This window comes from Euprymna scolopes, chromosome 42 (assembly GCF_053919585.1).
Source record: "Euprymna scolopes isolate OS-2025 chromosome 42, ASM5391958v1, whole genome shotgun sequence".
NCBI lineage: Eukaryota > Metazoa > Mollusca > Cephalopoda > Sepiida > Sepiolidae > Euprymna > Euprymna scolopes.
Window position 1 is genome coordinate 5,150,001 of NC_136523.1, and position 27,500 is coordinate 5,177,500.

Consider the following 27,500-nt stretch of genomic DNA (forward strand, 5'->3'; position numbering starts at 1 on the left):
ACTAAATAGCCAGGCTAAATAGAGTACACACAAAGGAACAGGTCAACCAGAGGTCAAATAGGCCTTTGTCCGATAAATGGATGCTCATTGGCTGATAGGAAGGGCGCGGTGGATACTAGAAAGCTGACTGGCTAACTAAAATCTCAATAGAAGATGCGCATATAAAAAACGACAAACAACCAAATAATTCGCGCATAAGCATGAAGAGTCCTAGAGTGGACGAAACGCGAAATATTCAGTGTAGCTTAATCGCCATATACATTTTATAACTTACTATATATATATATATATATATATATATATATATGTATGTATATAACAACTTAATTTACTCACAAAATTAATATACGAAAGTATAGATTTATGCGTAAATTTTAAGTATTTACTTAAAAAGTGCTCAATACGTAGGTAGAGCTAGTTAGTAATTTATAAAATATATATGGCGATTAAGCTACACTGAATATTCCGCGTTTCATCCACTTTTAACGGACAAAGGATCTGTTTTAAAACTAGGTTAGTGTTTTTTTATTGTTAGTTTATATATAAATATATATATGTGCACATACATATATGCACATATATATATATACATATATATATACATACATATGTATGTGATCGTTTATGTATATTCATGTTTATTTAATTAATTATTTGTTTATTTTCTATTGTTTTTGTTAGTTTTAAAACTATTTTGTATCGCTATCCTAGAGTAAATTTTATCTTGTGAACACAGTTATTTGCTATTTCTCTTCTACAGTTTAATAGATGTTGGGGTTCTTTAAAGTACAGGATAGCTATTTACTTGTCATGTATTTTTTCATTAATTGATCAGACTTTTATTTTTCAGAACACGAAGGAAGCAGCACTTACAGTATTAATGCGAGCTCTACGAAAGAATATAACAGGTCAGTTATTATTACAAGACCAAAAACGTAAAAAAAAGGGAAGAACTCTTTTGTGCATCAGTTCAAATGTGCAAACGCGCCTCTTTATACCGACATGTAGAACTTCGAGAACTATGGTGTTGTGGTGAGCCTCACTGCAGTCACTTAATATTATCTAAGTAATTCAAGACACCTAACGAACATTCAGGACCATCTAGAAACTATTCGGTTTTCGTCCCCCAAAATGCTCACAACAGAATGAAGTCCTCTCAAACACATGCTCTAAAATAAAGACAAAGCGTGCAAAAATATGTCTTGATGTTATTGTTTAAACACAATAAACGCAAAACGAGTCTTAGTAACAAAGCTTATTTAAATTTTGCAGGAAATTAAGAAATTAAACCCATTTAACGAGACCCGTACTGTTCTAGTAAAGACACCAAACAAATAAATCGTAAGAGAATTGTTTAAGGAAAGAAAAGACAGCATATTTTAAGCTGGACAATTTCTTTCTGCAAGGAGATCTTTAAACAAAAGAACAAATTGCCTGTGGCCATGAAGACATGTTTTCATTGACCACTGATCAAATGTTTGAAACCAATGGCGTCGTATTGTCCTCTGGAATCTATTATCCCATGAAAATGAATAGCCAATCAAAACACGTCTGAAACCGACCCATACAAAAAGATGACTCTTATTAAATTAATGGGTAGCAGTAATTGAAGTTTTGAGTATAAGAGTAGGGCTTCTCGTGTATACTAATTCAAAATAAAACATTGATCCTATAGAATATTAAAATCGGAAAAAAATCAAATGAAAACCATACGTTTATCGGAACAGATATAAAAAAAGCTCTCTATATACCCAGATCTATCTATCTATCTATCTATCTATCTATCTATCTATCTATCTATCTATTTATCTATCTATCTATCTATATATATCTATCTATCTATCTATCTATCTATCTATCTATCTATGTTAGATAACGAATTCGACCTAGAACGAAGTCAAGTAATCACGTCACTTCTGTCGGAGAGCAGTTTTACTTCTCTCAGCCTGTCGACATCGACGAGAACAAAGAAAAGATACGGCAGTTGGGCAGCTCAGCAAGGAGGGTGCTAAATAGGTGTATGGGTCCAAAAGTCAGTCTCTCACTATATGCATTTGTACCTCTCCCTCTAATTCATTTTCTCTCTCTCTCTCTCTCTCTCTCTCTCTCTCTCTTTCTTTCGTAGAATGCCTTTGATTTCTTCCTCTTTTGTTCTGTTAAATGGAGCGGTGTCTGCCTGGTCCCCGATCAACAAACGAGCAACAGGATACAACATCCCGATCGTTGACGAAACCTGGGTAACAACGCAGATGCACAGGTGAATGATGTTATGCATCCGCGACGGCAAGAGTATGCAGCAAAACTAAACTCAGATTCTATGAATAAAGCTTCTTTCCCAGAACTGCCCGCCTTTGGAACACTGTTCCGCTGGACTGCTTCTCGGTTGAATACACCATGGTAGCCTTCAAGTTTAATGTAAACAAGTCTCTGTAAGACCGTCAACCTAAATAATCAAATTCTACCAAATTTACAACATTGGTGATTACTACACCACCACCTTACATTCATTAACTCTTATCCTCGAGTGGCCTTCGGGCCTTGATAAGTGGTGATTTCCAAGTAAAATCTCTCTCTCCCCCCTCTCTCTCTCTCTCTCTCTCTCTCTCTCTCTCTCTATATATATATATATATATATATATATGCATAAGTTCTTTTCCAAGTAAAAATTAAAATACCTTTTTGTACATAAATGTACTTTATTAATTCTTTTTATTACGTTGTTGAAATTGTGGAATTCCATTTTGAGTCGTGTATAAAAAATTAATATCGCGTAGATTGCCTCGATTTTATTGAAAAAGAAATTATTTAAAAATGTTAAATGCACCATCCTTCATATATATATATATATGTATATATATATATATATATATATATATATATATATATATATATATTGACTATGCATATAATAAGTTAAAAGATAAAAAGTGAAAAGTTAGCTGACCTGCTTCACACCTCGCTGAACAGAGGTAAAATCGAGGTTAATAATTGTTAAACAAAACAATATATGTGAGATAGAAATATGGCGGGTACAAATGGGGAAAACAGGAAAAGAATCATATGCGAATTACATCAAGTCCTAAAAGATTTTCTCTTTGTTTGCAAAGAGACATTTTCACGGATATAAGATTGACAGTTTCTAAGATTTACAAGTCAAAAGAAAGTGTGGCTTGCTCGAACCGGAGAACATTAATGTTACCGATTTGCCAAACAAATTCCATCCGCTGTTCAACAGTGTCAATTTGCGTCGAGTCTTCGTGTAGTTTATCCCCAAGACCTATTGCTGTCTTCTATCCGACAGTGTCCTCTCCTCATCATAATAATTCTATTGTTTATTTAAATGTAATTGCGGAATGCACTACGTTGGGTGAACATCACAAACTTTAGATTCCCGTATCAAAGAACACGTCCCAATCAAGCGTTGAAATGCAAATTATGCATCATCAGATGTTTTAAATAATACCTATGGTTTGGTTATTTGTGATTACTTAATAAATAACCGTGCCTGTGCCTTAAATTTTAGTGTTGCCATGTTATCCCTTTGAAACATGCCATACTCTCTCTTTCACTTGAAGTAAATTGCCTCTACACGTTTAAATAGCATGGCTGTAAAAATAGCGATAGACAATCCTGACTAACGTTAACGATGTGAATTTAAGACTCTGAATATAACATTCATAATTCCTATCGCAAGTCCAAGGAGACACTAAGATATAAAAATAATCAATTTTTCCTTACATGCCATAATATTAAAAATCTTGCATTAATTAAAGAATCTCGTGTCCTTCAATTGACTAAAAAACCCTCAACTTAACCGCCATATGTAATAAATGTGCTCTTCGTGAAAGCGGGTTAAACGAGTAAATCTGCTACATTCTAAATCCATTTCAAAACGAACCAAAGACATTGCAACGAACCATGAGATTTTTTTGGTAATAATGCCATCTGCGCAGATATTGCAATAGTGTAACAGCACGGACGCGCGTATGCAAATGCACGCAAATGACGTCATCGATTGAGAAAAAGAAAAACTATAAAAATGACTATCACCTTAGAGACGTGAACACGTCCGAGTCACGTTCGGAATCACGTTTATTCGGGAAAGTACCCGGAAATAAATGTCGTTGTCACAAAAGAAAAGGAGTCGTGTTGGGCCCAGTGTGTAAACGTGTGTAACTTTACAGCAATACTACATCGTAAGACATATCCGACTTAATGAACAACTTTTAAGAAAAAATTATGAGACGTATTTAGTGATATAAGATTAACCCACGAAAATTTCGCCAGATATTAGGCAAGTGGAAAAAAAAGGCGAAATCTTTTTCGTTGTGGTAAAAAGGCGAGTTCTTTGCTGTGAATGCCTTGCAAGGACGACCCAGAGTTTGGAGCTCTATTATATCCAAGTATTAATATGGACCCATTTACAGCGTAACATACGAACTTTGTGGTCAACAGCGAGATCATATTCAGTAACATTAATATTAGCTTGGTGCAAAATAAAGAATTAATATTAGCTTGGTGTCGTTTATATATATATATATATATATATATATATATATATATATATATATATATATATATATATATATATATATATAAAGGAGATTAGAACAATAGTCTAAAAAGCTGAGTGTATTTTAATGTAACAGTGAAATTACTAGTTTAATTAAAATACAGGAAAGAGAAAGTGCTCGTTGTAATTTAGATATATAATAAGCTCGATAGTTAAATGTCCTAGAGCTAATTCAATATTAAGTAATGTGATTGATAATTTAAAATTTAAAAATTAAATTATAATTAAATTATATATATATATATATATATATATATATATATATATATATATATATATAACTACTTCATTTACTTATATAAAATTAATATACGAGAGTATAAATTTATGCGTAAACTTTAAGTATTTATTTCAAAAGTGTTCAATACGTAGGTAGAGCTAGTTAGTAAGTTATAAAATATATGGCGATTAAGCTATACTGAATATTCCGCGTTTCCTCCACTCTAGGACTCGCCTAAGCATAAGCCTGAAGAGTCCTAGAGTGGATGAAACGCGGAATATTCAGTGTAGCTTAATCGCCATATATATTTTATAACTTACTATATATATATATATATATATATATGTATATATATATATATATATATATGTATATATATACATATATATAAATATATATATAATTGAACGTCAAAAACGACATTATTTTTGCACCAACCTAATAGTTACAAAAATGGAAACAGAAAGAAAACAAATATGTTGCGTTGAACTTCCGGTCTGATTAAAATTTTAAGGTGTGATGGTTTATTTGTAGAGATAGAGAACGACCTCCGGCGTGAGAAAGTGCTTGGAGCGCCAAAGAGCACCGACTTTACAAGAAGCAGAAAGTCCATCGACTACAAATCCGCATGTTAACTTTTTATTTTTGTAGTTGTCGCTTTACTTCTTTTATGTTCCTGTATATTTGACCCTTGGACCTTGCTCCCTTTATAGATAGATACGAAGACATTCACATCGTAACATACGGATTTGTAATCGATGGACTTTCTGCGTCTTGTAAAGTCGGTGCTCTTTAGCGCTCCAAGCACTTTCTCACACCCGAGGCCGTTCTCTATCTCTACAAATAAACTATCACACCTTGTATAGAGTACCTTTTTCATAGTTGGTGTGGTTAATCTCCGTCACATTTGATGCGCCTTGATAAGGTTCAGTGGCGTATCTATAATTTGGTTGGCTTTTACGAACTCCCCCCCTCTCCCCCTCTCTTTCTCACAGTCGTTTTGTTGTTAGTCTTTTCTATAAGTACTATTATAACATGTGTTCATCAGAATTGTCTGATTTATCCATTGTTTAGGATCGTCTGACTGATTGGTCTATTAGTTTGCATCAATACGGAAGTGATACTTGGGTCTATATTCAGCAATCTCCTAACTCTCGTTTCTATTATTTTTTTCCTTTAGTCCTCACATTTCATAAGTCATGTTTCTGACAATGGGAGAAGAATAGCTGGTTTCTGGATAGGTTTCCATCCATATAGCATTTATCGTTGACTAGTTTTTGACATTTAAGTGGTATTTTATTTTTATTTTTTTTTTTGCGCAATACATCACGTGACTTAATTCCCTGTCTGGAGCATAATATGAAACATGATGACCTCGTTATAATGCAGATTCTAATTTCAGTAGATTTTTTTTTTTGCAAGGCATACCCTGTTTTGCAATAATTATCTTTCGCTTTTTATAACTCCTTACATCAAGTGGCTTCATGCCTTGCCTGGAAGGATTTCCATGCAAATAAATTAAAAAATAGCACGAATATATTCGATTGCATATTGATAGGTACAAAGAAAAAAAGAGCCAAAAGAAGGCAAAAATGATGCGTTATAGAATATATTCGATTGCATATTGATAGGTACAAAGAAAAAAAAAGCCAAAAGAAGGCAAAAATAAAAATAAAAAGCCACCCTTATTTTTTTTAGAGTGTTCATATGTCCTGGAAAAGAAATATATTTGTTTGAATAAAGCGCGGACGCGCGTATGCAAATGCATGTGAAATGACGTCACCGATAGAGAAAAAAAGAAAGACTATAAAAACGATGATCACGTTAGAGACGTGGAAGACGTTTATGAGCACGTCCCGGTCGAGAAAGAATCGTTAGAAACAATTTATACACGAGAAGTAGAGAGATGCCACCTCACTAAAGGTTAGTGTCCTTAACGAAGCTGGGTTAAACAGCGCTGAGAGGGAAAAGATAGTTAAATATAAACGCCTTATATACGACATAAAAAGAAATTGGAATCTGAGGAAGATGTCCAGCATTTTAGTAATCATAGGAACATCTTCACTCATGAAAAAGAATTTCAAAAATTACCTGGGGAATATACCCGGTGAATCAAGTGCAATGGAGATAAACACAATTGCACTTAAAGCGACAGTTACAATCTGAAAAAGATGTCTTTGTTGGAATGTATGAGATGAAGGATGAATGTGTGGAATCTGTTAGGATGACTCATCTCCAGTTAGGATGGTCAGAAAATTAAAAAAAAAATCCCAATTTATCTGTAAGCAAATGGACGGACAGATTTCAGCGATCTCAAACCACTTTTTATCACTTTGGCTAATTTTTGCATTTCCTTTTTTTTTTACATGCGAGATCACCACTTATCAAGGCCCGGAAGCCACTCGGGAATAAGGGTTATCATGTGTACAATAATCAATGGGATAATATCGAAGTAATAGTTGATATTGGAGATCTGATAAAGTGTCTTACTTAAGTGGGCGATTATTCAGGAACTTGTTTATGTTGGACTTGAAGACATCCAAGTTGTAGTCAGGTAGGAAACAGACAAACGGAACAGAGTTCCACAGGCGTGCACTTTTCAGAAAGAAGATTTGTTCATGGAATCTACGTTTTGATTTAGGCACAGATAAAGAGTGGAGGAAATTACTGACAATGGTTTGTAAGATTGGCGATGGGGACCAGACATTGGAGCTCGGACGAGAACTTGCCATGGAAATAACGATAAAACAAAGACAGGCTCGCAACGTCTCTTCTGTGGGATAGAAGTTGCAGGGAAGAGAAAAGGGCACCCCCCACTAAGCCACGAAGTCTAATTTGTACTTTGTCAAGGCAGGATAGGCTGTTTTTAGAAGCTCCAGCCCAGATGTGGCAGGAGTACTCCATCTTTGGACGTACTTGACTTTTATACAGATAGAGAATTGCATCAGTAGTGAGATATCTTCTGCAGCGGTAGAAGGATCCCACCATTTTCCCAGCGGCCCGGGCAACAGACTTGATATACGTGTTCCATTTCAGATCAGGAGTAAAGGTCAAGCCCAGGAGCATGTCAAAACATGAAGCCTCCCCGAAACGATAGCCATCCATCTCAATTGATGCCAGATGAGGATCAGACCGTTGATGATGTAAAGATAGAAGCTTGGATTTAGATGCATTAAGGGTAACCAGCCACTTCTTCCCCCACTGTACCACGCACTCAAGATCAGAGGAGAGTGAATCAGAGAGAGCTTTGTCATTTACGGCCTTTGATGTGTTGTCATAGATGGTCGTGTCATCAGCATAGATGTCAACGAATGATTTAAGTATGTGTTTTGGGAGACCATTGATGTAGATCAGGAAGAGAGTTGGGCCCAGGATGGACCCCTGAGGGACTCAAGCATTAATACTGTGGACCTCTGATTGCTACCCATCAACCACTACACTTATGAACCTATTAGAGAGAAATGATTTAATTATTGAGAAAACATTTCCAGTTATACCGTAGCTGAAAATCTTGTGAAGTAGGCCCTTATGTCATACCTTATCGATGTCAAGAGCAATTTGCCCTAGAAAGGAAGCCTTTGTCGAGAGATTTACTAATCCTATGGAATATACCTGTTAGCACATCAGCTGTAGATCTAGCAGAACGGAAACCATATTGCATGTCAATAAGGAGGTTATTTCTGCTGAGGTGGTTGACTACTTCTTTATTTAATATGGATTCCAGTAACTTACTCATGACACACAAGAGACTTATTGGTCTGTACTGAAAGGGAGATTACTTATCACCTGAATTCTTAAATACAGGGCATACTGACGAGGTTTTCCAGGGTGTTGGAAAGCACTTCTCTTTAAGGCAACGCTTAAAGAGTTTTGTAAGTATGGGAGCGAGTTCTGGTTGAAGCTTTTTCAACACTATCATTGGAATGCCGTCTGGGCCAGTTGCTTTACTGGAATCAAGGTTCTTGATTAGTTTGTCGACCTCACGCACATTTGAATGTTCGTTATTTTACATACATTTTTAAAAAAATTGAATATGGTTAAATTTGCGCTCACTATAGCATTAAATACGAATCCTTAATAATTTGTAACTTCCAATTCAACGGATACTATAATACTTGGTTCGCTGCACTTTATAAACAATGGTACACACAAAATTTCGACAAAATCGCATGGAAAAAGTTTTAGAGTAAATGTGGTATTGTATCGACTGACCGTGAATCAACTATGGAAACCATAACGCTTAGTTCGTAACATTTTATCATACCAAAGGTACCCAAAGATTTTCAACCAGATTGGCGCAGTAGATTTCGAGAAAAAGTGGAACAAAAAGACAGACAAACAACCTAAGATAATATAACCCGGACTAGGCATTTTATCCCGTTAAAAGACACAGAGTTATGGTCTGTTGACTCAGTATGAGAGCTTTATACCAAATTGATGGTTGATTCTGGTTCACTTTATACACATTTCGAATTTCAATTCCATCCATCCAGTGCGGCCGTAGCCGAGATTGAACCCACTATACGAGTTTGTAGTGTAATTCAAATCGTGTCCGTAGCTGAATACTTGATGCTTTGCCAAGACTATCAAGGCTATTTTTTTATCGTGACACCATCACTAGATGGGATGCCTGCCACGGCTTAAGAGAGTCCCATCTACCCTCGAGAGAAGGATAGACCGCGCCAGTTTCTCAACCTGGTATTTTACCTTGCGGTACATACAGCGCCTCGCTTTCTCAAATGGTCACCCATCTGGTACTGGCCAGGCTCAATGTTGCTTAACTTCGGTGATCTGGCGAGAACCGGTGTGTCAACGTGACCGTGCCGCACATAATTTACTCTCTAGTAACACTTTACCGTGCATCGAACGGATACCATAATAATTAGCTCACTGCACCTTATCATTACAAAGGTTCATCCAAAATATCAGTTAAATAGGCTCAGTCTTTTCTGAGAAAATTTCTGGAGTAAATATGGTATTATGGTGATTAATCCTTATTTATCAATATCAATCATTATCTGTACATCGTATATATGCCATACTACTTAGTTCGCTGCACCTTATAACAAATGACCATACATAATTTCAGCAGATCAGTTTAGTAGTTCCCAGGCAAAAAAAGTGGAACTGACAGACAGATAGACAGAGAAATATATCTATATATTTATAAAAGTGAGAATGTTTCTGTGTGTGAGTGTGAGGACATTTCTCAACCTATGTACTCAATGAATTTTTAATCTACAGACTTGAAAGTTGATATATAGGGTATACAGGTATGTGGAAACCTTTTTAGCCTATTTTTATCCCGAAAAATGACTGTAATGAGAAAAAAATTGATAAAATTGATTTTTAGCAATTTACCAACTGTTTCACGACTGCACCTGCGCGAATCGTTCAAATTATATTAATAATAGGAAGGTTTGAAAACACATAAAGACGTGTCAAGCTGGCGTAATGGTTATCGTACTGGACTTACTGTCTTTAGGTTTTGCTTTCGATCTCAGCTCAAGTATTATTTTTACTTACAAGAAGTGAACCGTTTAGAACCCCCCCCAAAAAAAACCATAATACCCGCATGCACATGTCTCAGTATTTTTCCTTTTTGTTTTACTTCATTTGTTTTAAAGGAATTTAACCTCACGTTTGATACCGCGCAACGCCGGGTAAATCTTCTAGTATAATATAGATTCACAGCATATCATACGGATTTGTGGTCAATGATCATACTCGATTGCATATCTATATGCCCCAATCCATGTACGCGCAATCAACAAACGCACGGACGAACAGATTTCAGCGATCTCCAACCACTTGCAATCACTTTAGCTAATTTTTGCATTTCCTCACTTTACCTAACTCCGGACGCCAGAAGAGCAGATTGAAAAGCGCGGCAAATGAAAACAACAAGACAAAAAGGATTTTACGCTGAAGTTGAGTCGGCCATTTTGTTTTCAAATGATGCGTAATGTATCGTTCGTTGATTTGTTCGGCAAGGAAATCAGGGGACAGATAGGGGCTAAAATGGAATCAATGTTTTTACAAGGGGTAGAAAAATAGAAAAAATAATGAAAACGTAAGGAAAAGAAAGGAAAGGAAAGGAAAGGAAAGGGAAGGGAAGGGAAGGGGTAAGAAATGAAAATATTTGAATCATTTTCGTAACAATAGCTTGAACAAGGAATGATGGGATATTTAGAGTCGAGAAAGAAAGAAACTACAAAGAAGAGAAAAGAAAAGAAAGAAAAAAAAACGTCAGTTCGTATACAATGTCGGAATATGACAATAGATATAGTCGTTTGTAAAGGAGGAAAACAGAAAAATAAAGGAAGAGAAACAAGGAAAACAACTAAAATAAAGGAAAGGGACAATTTATAAAGAACGAAATCCCCCCCCTCACCATCCCCGCCAAAATAATGAAAATAAATAAAAAGAAGAAAAATATACAAAAGAATCATTATGGTTGAATGAAACAACAAAAACGAAATAAAAAAAAGAAGAAGAAATGATGAAAAAGTGTAAAGGGGTAAAAAAAAAACCCTAAGAAATCAAAATAGTTGAATCATTTTCGGGACAATAAACTCACCAAGGAGTTATGCGATATTAGAAGTCCAGAAAGAAAAAAAGAAAATAGAGAGAAGAGGAGAGGAGAAAAAATAAAAAGTCATTTCATATACATGTCGAAATATAGATAGATACAATCATCTTCTATATTATAAACCTCATCTGTCTGTTTAAATGTATGTATGTATGCATGTATGTATGTATGTATGTATGTATGTATGTTTGTATGTCTAGCAAAAACTTTCGACAGCGGCGACAGATTTTCACGAGATCGGTATCATTGGTAAGCTCGCCCCTTCGGACGACACGTATCGAACAATTCGCCTAAACCATTAATTCCATCACTGTTAACTTGGCACTGATTTTTACAGGGAGGGTGTCGGTTTTTCGCCAATATTTTCAAAAGTCATCGCTCTTTTCGATTTTCTAGCCTTACTTTAAACATACGTCACTTCAACAACAAACACGGTACATTTTTTTTTCACTTTCTTTTCCTCCTTCGGTGCACGGGCTCGAGCATGCTTACAATTTTTTTTTTTTTGCCATCGGATTTTTTTTTTTTGCTCAACCAACACCCTTACACACATCTCTACTTTCATTTTCGTCTTTGCGTCACAAGTTCGAGCCTGGATGCGTACTACAACTTTTTTTATTTTGCTCAACACACACCTCCAATCACCCAGGCAACGCAGGGCACCCAGGCTAGTAAAATAAGGGGGAAAAGAGGAGGAAAAAAAGGAAAAGTAATAAGGAAAAGGTTAAAAAAAAAGAAAAGGAAAATGTATAAAGAACGACAGCAAAGAAGAAAAAAAAAAAAAGAAATTAATAAAAATAAATATTTTAATCATTTTCCGGACAAGCAATGAATAAATAAAAAAATACAGGAAAAAGAAAAGGCGGAAAAAGAACGCTGTCAGAATATTACAATAGAGGATGATTATATTCCCATCTATTCCCATGTATGATGTCCTCCACCACAACTAAGTTGTTCCGAAAGATGCACAGATGATTTGTTTATAGTGGTAAAGACTACAGAAACAACCACACTTTTTGGTGCAACTGTTAATCTCAGCCGGTACAATGGCTGCCACAAGACCTCGGGTTTTATATCAGAGATCTTCTTTCTAGATGCATCTCTCCCAGTCAATTAAATGCGCCTCCAGATACCAAGCTGGAAATTTCTACGTCCCGGCACGGTACATATAGCACCTAGCATTCATTCGATGTTTCAGCGTGAGTATGCCGTATAAGCACACACACATATCACTTATAAATGATGAAGAAAAAACAAGGAAGAAAAAATGGAAAAGAAAAAAGAAAAACATAAAAGAAAGAAAAGTAAAATTTGTATAAAAAACGAGAGCGAAAATAAAAGAAAAAAAAAACCTAAGAATAAAAAAAAGCTAAAAAGAAAAAAAAAAGAAAAAGAAATAAAAAACTAAACACTAAAAAAACAAAAAAAAAAACTAAAAAATAAAAATAAGAAATAAAGAACCAGTAAAGTTGAATGAAACAATAAGAAAGAAAGAAAATAGAAACAAAAATTTGATGAAAAAGTTGGAAAAATGTAAAAAAAAAAAAAAAAAAAAATGAAAAAATATAAGAAATGAAAACCTTGGAAATATTTGTTTTACTGAATGAAGAGATGCTAGAAGTCGAAAAAGAAAGAAAATACAAAAAACAAAACAAACAAACAAAAAACAACAACAAGTGAGTGCATAGTGAACGAGCCATAAAAGAATGACTAAGTTCAGCATTGCCCCCCCCATTTAACCCCAAAAGTCCGCAGTCAAATCCTGATGAAAATGAACAAACGTTACAGTTTTAGGTCTTACCATATGTAAATTTGAATACTGTACCATGCAAAAAAAAAGAAAAAAAAAGAAATCATTTGCACCCCCATCCCATTTAGCCCCCAAAGTCCCCTTAACATATTTAAATTTGAGTTCAGCACCATGCAAAACTGCTAAATAGACATACACAGAAAATTTAGGACAAATATAGTAAAATAGTCCCAAAAATGGAATGTTTTTATTAGCCTTAAAAGAGCCCCTGGGGCACATCCGAAGGTTATCGCGAAGTATAGACAAACAAAATTATATAGAAATCAGTTAGTTACAACTTTTCAGAAAGTTTTATAAAAATCCAAGGCATCAATTTGTTTTGAATATGCTCAAAAGTTTCAATGTTAGCAATTTTAACCAGGAAGGCACCCCTGGGTGTGTGTGTGTGTGGGGGGGGGGAAACGGAGTTTTCCTGGAAAATCCGTTCTGTTACTTTTTTACTCATATCATGTTTAATGTTTGTGCAAAATTTCAAAAAAACTGCTAGGCGTAGTTATTGAGAAAAGTGCGAACGGACGAACGGACGAACGGACAAGAGTGAATTTACAGGTCTACCCTCCTTTTGTCGGGGGACATATATTAAAAAAAATAAGTGACTCTATGAAGAGTGTATGAAAAGTTTAGAGCATCGTGTACTACAGGCCTAAGTTGAAAAATAAATTAAAATTTTTTTTCGTATCTTTAGTTTTCTGCTTTAGACTTTTCATAAACATTTCGTGGTAGTTGAAGGTGGTTTAGTAATTAACGGCCTAGACGACTTGGTTGTTCCAAGTTCGTGCCATAAAAATCAGTTTTACTTAAGATATTGGCAACCTTCCCATTGTATCTGCTGTAAGTACCGATGCTTTCTAGAAATAATTCCGACCAGAAAAATATCGGGGAAACCAATGCCAACAATAGAATATTTGGATTCATCCGATTATGATAATGAGCCATCTCTCGTATTTACATGATGCGATAGGACAATAGATAAAATCACTTATAAATGAGAAAGAAATGGAGAAATAAAACAGTAAAAAAAGAGAAAAGAAAGAAGTGAGTTTGTACGCATAAGAAAACATGGCAAAAGATACAGTTGTTTATATAAGAGGGGAAGAAAGAAAAAAAAGGAAATATAAAAACGGAAAAAGACAGAAAAAAGAAAGAAAAAAGAAATATGGCGACAAATCTTATAAATTTTCCTACTCTGTGTGTGTGTGACGCGGTTTATCTCAGCCTACAGGCAACCCATTCAGGCAAATTAGGTACTGAAATGAAGCTTATGACCCAGCGGATGTTTTAGTGATTTTTATATCCATTTTTTTTGTGTATGGAAATACAAATAAATAAATAAATAAATAAATAAAATAAAAAATAATGATTTACTAAACAACGCTTTATTTACTGGATATTTTTCCGGTACAAGGACCCAAGTTTGCCCAGTTGGACAAACTTGGGTTCTTGTGATATAAAAATAGTACTACATGTTGTGAATATGGATTATCTCCTCTTTGATAATCCCAGCTATAAAAGCTGTACATTTCCGCTTGTCAAATAGACGAGTAGCAAGATTCTTAATAGAATAAGAGATTACTAGACGGAGTCTCTCATCCTGTTTTCATTACACTAGACTTCTGAGTTTTTTAGATGAAGATCAGTTCTTCGTATTATTTGGAATCTTCAGATTACTGTTCTCAACTTGAATGCCGACGTAACCTCGGACCTTCTTCAGGTTTATCTTAAAGAACTCTGGAATTTTTCTGTTTAACTTAGAAATTTGGACGGAATTTTGAACGAAATCCCGTATTTACTTCATGAGGGGAGCATGTTCTTGTTCCGTCAATCATGACTAGATAGAGATCTTAAGTAATTCGCAATTGTATTTTTCGGTCGCCCACACTAAGGATTGAACCTTCAACCTTAAGAAGAACATCACTTTTCAATTGGTTTTTTCCAAGTACTCTAACCACTGCGACAGGGTTCGTTGTGAACAGTTCTAGTATTTTTCAAAAGTGCTCAATACATATGTAGATCAATCCAAGTAATGCGTTTCTGATGTGTACTCAATTTCACACACACACACACACACACACACACACACACACACACACACACACACACACACATATGAGAGCATTTACATTTACACCCTATCACCCCTTTTCCCTATTGTTTCTCGGTATTAAATGTAGATCTCCACATATGAACACACATATTGAAACACATACCCCATAACCTACCATGGCGAACCCTTTAACCGCATTACATGCCACTTATATTCTGTGGTATCCATAATTTTTTAAATTATATACGTCCTTATGTCCTTTATTAACGTAATTCCCCTAATCTGTTAAGTCCAAAGTAGCTGAGCAGCGGCTTGGTTCCCACCAGTTTTGGCAAATAGCAAACAGAATCCTGAACAGAAGCGTGTGCTCCATCCCAACTATTATCAATGGACCTGAGGTAATCTCGTCAGCATCAGACAAAGCCAAACTCTTTGTCAAGAACTTTGCAGCCAATTCTACCCTTTGCGACCAAGACCGCCAACCCCCAATATTTCCTCCTGTATCAGATAACACGCTATGTGATATACGTATATCTGTACGTGATGTTGCGAAGCTAATCAAAAACCTTGATTCGAGTAAAGCAACTGGCCCTGATGGTATTCCAATTATAGTACTCAAAAAACTTCAACCTGAATTAGCGCCCATACTTACAAAACTGTTTAAACGTTGTCTTAAGGAGAATAGTTTCCCATCTCCCTGGAAAATCTCATCAGTATGCCCTGTATTTAAGAATTCAGGTGATCGCTCATCCCCCTCTCAGTACAGGCCAATAAGTCTCCTGTGCGTCATGAGTAAGTTGCTAGAATCTGTGTTAAATACAGAAGTAATCAAACATCTCAACAAAAATAACCTTCTTAGTGACACTCAATATGGTTTCCGTTCTGCTAGATCTACAGCAGATGTGCTTACAGTTATATCTCATAGGATTAGCAAATCTCTCGACGGTGGCAATCTTTCTAGGGCAATTGCTCTTGACATATCTAAAGCCTTTGATAGGGTATGGCATAAAGGTTTACTTCATAAGATCGCTAGCTATGGTATAGCTGGAAAAGTCTTCTCAATTATTAAATCATTTCTTTCTGATAGGTTCATAAGAGTAGTAGTTGAGGGGCAAAAATCAGAAGCTCACAGTATTAATGCCGGTGTCCCTCAGGGATCCATCCTGGACCCAACTCTTTTCCTGATCTACATTAATGATCTTCCAAATCATATCCTTACATCATTTGTAGACATTTATGCTGACGACACTACCATTTATGGTACCACATCTAAGACAGTAAACGACCAAGTTCTCTCCAATTCTCTCTCCTCTGATCTTGAGCACGTAGTACAATGGGGAAAGAAGTGGCTGGTTACTTTTAATGCATCTAAAACCAAGCTTCTCTCTTTACATCATCAACATTCTAATCCACATTTGTCATCAATTGAAATGAATGGCTCTCGTCTTCAGGAGGCCTCAAGTTTTGACAAGCTTCTGGGCTTGACCATTACTCCTGATCTTAAATGGAACACGTACATCAAATCTGTTGCCAAGGCCGCTGGAAAAATGGTGGGATCTTTCTATCGATCCAGTAGATATCTCACTGCTGATGCTATTCTCTACCTATATAAGAGCCAGGTACGTCCAATGATGGAATACTGTTGCCACATCTGGGCAGGAGCTGCTAGAAAGGACTTGTCCTGCCTTGATAGAGTTCAAAATAGACTTCGTAGCCTCGTAGGAGATGTCCTTTTCTCCTCCTTGCAACCTCTATCTCACAGAAGAGATGTTGCGAGTTTGTCTCTGATGTATCGTTATTTTCATGGAAAGTATTCAACTGAGCTTCAATCTATGGTCCCCACTCGCCAAACTTTCACAAGAAACACTCGTCTAGCTGTAAACACTATAAATAATTTCCCCCACTCTTTATCTGTGCCTAAACCTAAACGTAGATTCCATGAACAAAGCTTCTTTCTTAGAACTGCACGCCTGTGGAATTGTCTTCCGTTTTCCTGCTTTCCGGCTGACTACAATATGGTTGTGTTCAAGTCTACAGTAAATAAGTTCTTGATGAGCCGTTCCATATAAGTTATTAAATTTACCAAATTTTCATTACTAATGATTACTATATTGACCAATTTCTACTGTACACTCTTTAACCCTTATCCTTGAGTGGCCTCTGGGCCTTGATAATGTGGTGATGCCTATGTAAAAAAAAAAAAAAAAAATACGTCTTCCTCCACATTTACAATGTTTTACCCCCTTCTTCTCACACCGCATCATTTCGTTCCTAATGTAGTTATCACTAGACGCCACATCTCTAATATCTTACCTCGCATCTTCTATTCTCTTCTGATGAGAAGCATTAAGCTTCAAAATATCTAGGTACTAGCGGGGGTACCCGGCGTTGCCCGAGTGTTTGTTTCCGGGACGGGGGGGGAGTTTTAAAAATGTTATGGTAGGTAAGTAGGAAGGATCAAACCCGGAGTCATGAGTAAAAGTAGGAAAATAAAGTGTGAAAAAAAAAAAAAAAAAAACATCTGCAACGTTAACAGTTCGGCCACCAAGAAAAGTCCATTCCAGTTGTTTAGGAAAAAAAAAAACGACTACGGTAGGTCGGCGCGAACGTGAAAATATAATGTGAATTGTCCAGCACGCTAACCACTACGCCACAGAGCACTGCAGCTTAGTTTAGTGATTTTAAATAACTTCACATGAAAGAACTACGAAGCCAAACCGGTGTTCTCTTCTCAACTGTTCCTTGTGAACGATCCCCAAACGGTGTTAAGTGGTGGCAGGGGGAGGAGGAATTTATTAGAGAGAAAATATTTTACCACTTCCATTGATCTTAACCGATTTTGGCCGTGACTTCTCAGCAGAAAAAGTATAGAAATCTAAGATTATCGAGGAATTTGAGAAATAATAAGCCTATAACACACCTCAGATATTGTTCTGCCGTTTGTGCATATTATATTTGCATGTAATATCTTGATTTTTAATCCTATTAATGTCAAAATCAGACGGGAAAAAATGAGTTCATTTTATTTATATATATATATATATATATATATATATATATAAGAGATAAAGAACATATTTATTCCACACCACGATTAATATTATCTTTCTATTGAATTAGTACATACTTTATCGTGTTAAGTTTTTCCTTAATATTTTGAGTTGAGCATATTGGGAAGTGATACACGATATACGATTAGCGCATTAAGCGATGCCCTTTGTGTAAGCAAATCGAGCTGAGATATTCGAACGATATCAAAACATCGTTAATTCACTACCCGCACAGCAGCAGCCGATTAGAGTAATGGCTGGAACCTTTGACTGTCGTACGGGAGGTCGGGTTCGGATCCTGGCTTGAGGTAGTTGCCTGTCTAGCCACGCTGATGAACTGTGATACGTGAAACAGTACTGTATGAGGATGACTATATATAGAATTTATGGCTTCATAGTTTTCTTAAGATAAGCAATTGTAAGAATGATACAGCAGACATGAAACACGGCACGATGAACTAACAATTTAGAATTGTAATCACTACACGTCGCCACTTGCAACACAAGCAGCTGAAAAATGCCAGAAAATAAAGAAGGCCTGAAAATAATGAAACACATTAAACAATAAACCAAACGAAGGAAACTAAAGCGAAAAAAAAGAACATCCATAGAAAGGAAGCAAAAAGAACGCTAAAAAGAGTAAAAAAACAACAACAACAAAACACAAAGATGGCGACCGATTGAATTGGTATTCAACTATATTATTATTGGCTGATAGTGTTTATTTAATAGCAATCTTTGGTCATTTAATTCTGCCCTTCTTTATTCAGAGCGACATGCTCCCCCCCCCACCTAAACTAAGCGATTAATGCTCGTCAGCATAGATAAACAAATGAAAAAAAAAATCATAAACTAAAAATAAATAAATAAATAAATGTCCAGAAGATGAAGTAAATTTTAAAACGTCACTGGAAAAGAAAAATGTGAGAGAATATAAAAAGCAAAAAAAAAAAAAAAAGGCAACGTATAACGAATGAAATGCAATGTAAAAAAAAAACAAAAAAAAGAAAAAAGAAAAAGGAATAATAAAATGAATGAAACAAAAACTAATAAAAAAGGAGGAAATAGAAAAAAAATAGAATCAAACAAAAATGAAAGAAAAAATTAACGAAAGAATGAAATCAAAACAAAACAAAAAAAAAGTAATAAAAGCGGAGGAAAAAGAAAGAATAAACAAATAATAAAATAAAAATAAAGAAATGAAACAAAAGTAAAAAGCATAAAAAAGACAACAATTAAACGAAAACAAACGAAAGAATAAAAAAAAACGAAAGAAAACCGAAAGTAGACGAGAGAAATGAAACCAAATTGAATGAAAGAAAGAAACTAGATACACTAGGAAATAAAGGAAAAAAACAATAACAGAAAAGGATAGATTAGAATGACATGAAATAACAGGTAAAAGGAATGATAAAGAAGACATTAATAAAAATAAAATTAAAGAAAACAATCAATAAAAATAAGTAATACAACAAAAGCTAAAAACAAGTAAAAATAAAAATAAAAAATAATAAATAAAAAAAAATAATAAATAAAAAAAAAAATAAAAAATAAAAAATAATAAATAAAAAATAATAAATAAAAAAAAAAAAATAAAATAAAAAATAAAAAAAAAAATTAAAAAATTTTTTAAAAAAATTAAGAAAATAAAAAGTAATAAAAAAAATAAAATAAAAAAATAAAAAATAAAAAATAAAAATAAAAAATAAAAAATAAAAATAAAAATAAAAAATAAAATATAAAAATAAAAATAAAAATAAAAAATAAAATATAAAAAATAAAAAATAAAAAATAAAAAGGACAAAATGAGAAAGAATACGTGAAATTAGACAAAACGAATGAAAGAACTAAGGACGAATAAAAAAATAAAATAAAATGTTAAATAAATGAAGAAAAACAAAGAAGAAAAATAACGGAGACAAAAAGAATGAAATTTAAGTCAAAACAAAAGAATAAAAATGATATTAAAAAAAGAATAAAAGAAAAATCAAGGAGACAGAATAAATTGTAAAGCATAATGAATTAAAGAAAAATAGCGAAGAATTGCGGGGGAAAAAAGGACGAAGAAAGAATAGAAAAAATGGAAGACTAGAGTAAGATAAACGAAAAGAAAAACGGACGAAGAAAGAAAAAAGGAAATAAGAACAAGAACGAACAAAAGGAAACAATGAAAAATTGAATTTAACGAAAAAAAGAAATGATTACATGAAAATAAGAAAAACGAAAGACAAGTGCAAAAACAAAAAGAGATAAATAAAAAAGAATGAATTAAAAACAAAAAGAATGAAATGAAATAAAAATAAAAAGGATGAAATAAAAAAAATGAAATAAAAAATGAAATAAAGCAAAAAGAATTAAATAAAAATAATGAAATAAAAAAGAATCAAAAAATTAAATAAAAGAATATAATAAAAATGAAATAAAAAGAATGAAATAGAACTAAAAATAACGAAGTGAAATTAAACAAAAAGAATAAAATCATAATAAAAAGAATAAAATAAAAAAGAATAAAATAAAAAATGAAATAAAAAATAAAAAATAAAAAAATAAAATAAAAACAAAAATAAAAATAATGAAATGAAAAAGAATGAAATAAAAAAATATGAAATAAGCAAAAAGAATAAAATAAAAAATGAAATAAAACTGAAAATAATGAAATGAAAAAGAATTAAATAAAATAAAAAGAATGAAATAAAAATAAAATGAATGATATAAAAAGAATAAATGAAAAAGAATTAAATAAAAATAAAAACAATTTGATAAAAAGAAAAAGAATGAAATAAAAATAAAAACAATTAAATAAAAAAAAAAAGAATGATATAAAACAAAAAGATTGAAATAAAATTAGATAAAATAAAAAGAATGAAATAAAACAAAATAATAAAATAAAACAAAAAATATGAAAAAAAATAAAAAGAACGAAATAAAATTAAAACGAATGAAAAAATGAAAAAAGATGAAATAAAAAGAATATAATAAATACAAATAGAAAGAAATAAAAAATGATGAAGATAAAATAAAAAGAATGAAATAAACAAAAAAGAATGAAAAACAAAAAGAATAAAAAAACAAAAAGAATGAAAAATTATAAAATAAAAGCAAAAAGAATGAAATAAAACAAAAGCAAATGATAAGCAAAAAGAATGAAATGAAAAACAAAAAGAATGAAATGAAAAACAAAAAGAATGAAATGAAAAACCCAAAAAGAATTAAATACAAACAAAAAGGATTAAATAAAAGGAATGGAATAAAAAAGAATTAAATAAAAACAAAAAGAATGAAATAATCTTATAAGGTAAAACGAAGTAAAAACCTAAAGAATGAAATGAAATAAAAAGAAAAATGAATGAAAAAAAAGGAGAAAGGAAAATAAAAAACAAAAGAAAAAGCAAAGAAAAATAACGAATAAAACAAAATAATTAACTAAAAGGTCAAATAAAGTAATTAAAGAAATTAAACTACAAATCGCGCAATGTCGCAATAAATCCAATATATTTTATATATAAAAGGGAAGATATATAATGCGCCCCAAAATACTTCCTAAAACCCTCTTAAAAGAAAATAATAATAATAATAATAATAATAATAATAATAATAATAATAATAATAATAATAATAATAATAAAAACAAAGACGACATTAATGAACAAACAAAAAAAAAAAGAAAAAAAGAAAGAGAAAATAAAAAAAAGAACATTTTCTGTACGGAAGAAAAGAGGATGAAATCAAACAAAAACTATTCAAAAGCAAAAGACAAAAAGAAAAAAGACAAAAGAAATGAACAAAAAAAAAAAAAAAAATGAAAAATAAGAACGAAATTTTTTAGCTCAGAAAACAAAAGGAAATTAAATAACAAAGGGCGTGAAAAAATCAAAAACAAAATGGCGACTGGATTGAGTTGGTAATCAAGTGAATTATTATTGGTTGCTAGTGTTTATTTAATAGCCAATTCAATCTATTCAATTCCCGCTCGCCTGTTCCAGAGCTTACGAACCTACACCGGCCAACACGATCCCATCCCCTGCCTGCAATTGGGCCAATTTCAACTCGTTTTCGCACTAATGGCGATGATATGTTATGTTTATCCACGCCTAAACACTGCGGTGAGGATGGAACGATTGGGATTATTAGAGTCATTGATAGCGACGAAACAACGAAAGAAAAATAAAAATGGCCGACTCGGTTTGATTCTAGGCGTAAAAAGCGCGCCAAAGTGTCCAATCTTGGAACACGGCGAAAGATATAATACACGATCATTTACAAATCTGTTCAGCCAGAAAATGTGGAAGGAACGCCTTTGTTATTCTTGCATTTTCCTGACATTGTGTTCGATAAAGAAAATAGATATTATCAAGGGTTGCTTCTTCTTCTTCTTCTTCTTCTTCTTCTTCTTCTTCTTCTTCTTCTTCACGTTTTCTTATTTATTGTGACATGACACACGCTTTATTGAACGCGTCCAAGTATCTGAATGCAGTGTCTCGTCCGTCCGTTCTCCGATAGATCTACTACGCTTAGGTGTGATTATATTCCATTTAACCGCATCCTCTCCAAATATATATCTTCGTTTCTGTTAATCACGTTGACACACCAGTTTTCGTTAGAGCAACGATGAGCGTGGCCAGTACCAGATGGGTGACCATTTGAGAACAATAGTCGCTGTATAGATTGCGTTGGGACAAAGAAATTCCCAGGTTAGTATCTAGGGATGCGTTTAAAACGAATTAAAGAGATGAGACCTCAGCCTCCCTTAAGACACACAGAAAACTCTGATGTAAAACAGTCTTCTCCTTTGTGCAATCATTTGCACCGACTGAGGTTAGCAGTAGTTCTAAAACGTCTGAATGGTCATACAAAAAGCCGTTAATATTATGAATAAATTGTCTGTGTGAATTTCGCGCAACTTAGTTGCCTGAACCTTATATATCGAGATTCGTCAGAAGAGCCAATATATATATATATATATATATATATATATATATATATATATATATATATATATATATATATATATATATATTTAAATAAGGGAGTAGTCACCAACAATGTGTATTTTTTAACATTATTTTATTATTCCGTGTCTTGGTTTTTCATTGAGAATTATGTTTGGATGATTGTAATAATGTTTTTAAGTCATTGAAATCGTTTACGCGCGTTTCAGACGGTCTGTGATGCGTCCTCGTCAGAAATTATTTTCAAATGTGTAAAAATGGCGATTTTCGTAGTTAATTTGAAGTTTTTCCAAGGGGTGGAGGCTTGTAAGTGTTTATTATTCATTAGTATGCTGAATTTTTATTGCTTTTATATATATATATATATATATATATATATATATATATATATATATATGTCTGTGTGTGTAATGATTAAAGTTATATGTTGCTCTATTTTTATATATTGAGCTTTAAGTTTTTGGCTAGGATCGTCCTAAAGTATTACCTTACTGCAATAACTAATAGGACAATTCACTTGATTTCTCATACGTGACTTATCTCATGTATTTATATATATATATATATATATATATATATATATATATATATATATGTGTGTGTGTGTGTGTGTGTGTGTATACTTCAGAATAAAATTATCTAACAATCGGATCATTACTTTGTGATGTGGATTACCCAAAATACAGTTCGGATTATTTTACCATACTGTTTTCAAGGGCAGTCACTTCGGATTTTACCGTGCAATTTGGATGTAAACTTTTATATCCTTTTCTTTAACTTCCCTTTACTCTATAACTTTTAATCACGCATTCAATTTTTAATAATGATTTTCCATGTCTCACTGCCTTTAGGAAATAGGGTGTATATCATTATAGCTATTTTTGCTCCTCTGAAGAGATGGTAGACATCGAAAACCTATAGGATAAGGAGTTTAAATATTTCTAATGTATTCTTTGTCTTACATAGAATAATAAAAAATCTTTGATATGAAACTCAAACATTTCATGTCATAAATGTTTTAAATTCATTGAGTCAGAAAAATTATATATATATATATATATATATACATATATAAAATTGTTTTCCTTGTACACACTTTTTTATGAATTATTCCACGGATTTCTGCGTTTGGATTATTATGGACCATCTTCTTCCAATTACGGGATTTCTTTGGATTTTACTTGTACAAATGGAAACTTTTTTTAACTTTCTTGAAGTTTTACATTTGGATTTTACCGTCACTGGGTTTTTTATCTGTCATAAATGTTTTAAATTCATTGAGTCACAAAATTATACATATATATATATATATATATATATATATATATATATATATATATATATATATATATATATATATATATATATATGCATGTATATATATATATATATATATATATATATATATATATATATATATATGCAACGATAAAATTGTCGCCCAAGAACAGACAACATGATTTCATTTTCTTTTTTTTAGTTGCAGACTATCTACTAATTAGCCAGTTGTGTACAAATACCAAGAGCGATAGGAGCCTTCTATCATGTCCGAAAATGACACAATGTTCAACGAGTAAGAGCGGAGATGTGGCGCTGTAAAACTCATCAAATCCAAGTTATGAAAACAAGCCCATTGCCAGCACCCTCAAAATGCATTGCTGGATTGCCACGAATAACAGGGACGTGTTCAGAGTTATGAAAACAAAGTTTTTGGCCACGGTTATGGTCTTTGGTGTGGTTTCAAGTGAGGGCTATATCATGCCACCTTACATCATTGGAGTTGGCTTCAAAGTGCATACCAAAGTGTCCCTGGATGTGACGAAGAGTGTGGTGATCCCCAGGTGCAATCAGGTAGCCGCTGGAAGATCCTGCGTGCGGCAGCGGGATTCGGCGCCAGCACGTGTCCAAAGAGACGCAGGCTTGGCTACAGAGGAGTGCTACAACTTTGTACCCTTCTTTCACTAGCCCCTCTCCTCCCCCGACCTGAACCCACTGGACTACTTTGTTTGGTCATCCGTTGAGAACATCACCAACATGACCTTCCACAACACCAAAACCAGCTTGATTGTCGCAATCCGTCGAGTATTCGCTGAGCTCCCATCAGCGCTTGTGGAAAATCCACGCTTCCAGTTTCGGACTCATATTATGGCGGTGATTGAGGCTGAATGCAGCTACATTAAATAGATAGCAGATCTACTACATAATCAAGTTATTCGGATTAATATTTTTAATAAAACTTTAAAAATAAATCTGTAGTATTGTTTTCTTTAGGGTGACACTTTTATCATTCCACATTATATATATATCAATAAAATAAAAAGCTATAGCAAACATCTAAATGACTACTTTAAATACAGTTCCTGATTTCAAAAAAATGAAAACCAAAAGATTCATCTGCCTTACTTTTAATGCTAGGTTTATTTTTGGTGTCTTTTCAATTCAATAGAAATCCTCCTAAATTTGCTGATGAGGAGACCGTGCTTACCAAAAAAACTATGTATAATTATTCTACGTGACTTCATGTATACCACAAATAAAAAGCACGGATTTCCGAAACGATCGTACAGATAATTGACTTTGTTGTTGTTCCTTCTTATGAAACTGATTTTTAATTTAATTAAATTTTGATTTTTAAATTTTAAAAATTTTAAAACTTTTAAATTATAAATCACATTACTTAATATTGAATTAGCTCTAGGACATTTAACTATCGAGCTTATTATATATCTAAATTACAACGAGCATTTCCTGTATTTTAATTAAACTAGTAATTTCACTATTACATTAAAATACACTTAGCTCTTTAGACTATTATTCTAATCTCCTTTAAATTATATATATATATATGTATATATATATAAAAGTGAAAGTGTCTGTCTGTGTATCTGTGTATCTGTGTCTGTGTACATTTCCCTACGCAATAACTCTCTCAATTTTTAGTCTACAGACTCGAAATTTGATATACAGGGTACTGAGATTTGGGAAAATCGATGTAATCGGTTTTTGGCCAGAAATTTGGCGATCAAGGGGTCAAAGTTCAACGATTTGACCTTTGAGAACTCTACCAAACGCTTCCGACAATTTTGGGTCTACACACTTGAAATTTCAGATATAGGTTCCTTGGACATGGATCTAACTTAATAACTTGATTTGAGTCCAAAACAATACATTTTAAGGGGTCATAATAGGGGTCAAATTAAAAAAATTGACCTCTTCGGGCTCTTCCAAATTACTCAGACAATTTCTTGTCTAAATATTTGAAATTTCACATAAAGGATATTCAGAGATAGGGCAAGCTTTTTCATTGGTTTGGGTCGAATATTTTTAGTTAGCAATGTATAAATGTATGTATGTATGTCTGTTTGCATGTCTGCCTTAAACTTTGAATAGAGGCGACGGATTTAACCAAGATCCATATCGCTTTAAAGTTCGATCTTTCATACGACAAATATCGAAAAATTGGCTAAAAACATTAATATCTTCCCCTTCAACTAGGCACTTTTTTACAGAGGGTGGGGTCACTTTTTTCGCCGATATTTTTGAAAGTTATCCTCTCCTTTAGATTGTCTATCCTTAATTTTTAAAAACGTCGCTTCCGGTTTGGCGGTGGTCGTAACAGCATAAGCGTTAGGTTTTACCCTGTTCTTTTCCTCCTTTGCCGTACGGGTTCGAGCCTGCCTTCCTACTACCACTCTTTTTATTTTTTGCTCAACATGCACATCCAAACACCAGGGTAACGCCGGGCGCCCATGCTAGTATATATATATATATATATATATATATATATATATATATATCATCGCACAATATTGCATACTTGTGCAGGTAAGCTCTGTTTTTTAGTACTCAGTTTCCCGCTTCCGTGACTGTACTAACATGGAGAAGTTTTAATGTAATGTTAACAAACATCTCGCCGCTTAACTTCCCACCGTTTCCGGGTAGATTCGGTCCCAAATAGTGGCTCGTTAATTTAATGAAGACATCTAAAGAATATCAATATTCCTTGTGTTGAATATTGGATTCTCGGAAAATGCGAGATGAACCGATAAAACGAGAAGGCAAGAGGTCTCGCTGCCATATGTTGTTAGCTGTTGAAATAATTATATAATCTCACAGATTCTGAATATATCTCTATCTATCTATCTATCTATCTATTTATCTATCTATATATATACACGCATACATATATACACACACGCATATATATATATATATATATATATATATATATATATATATATATATATATATATATATAGTGG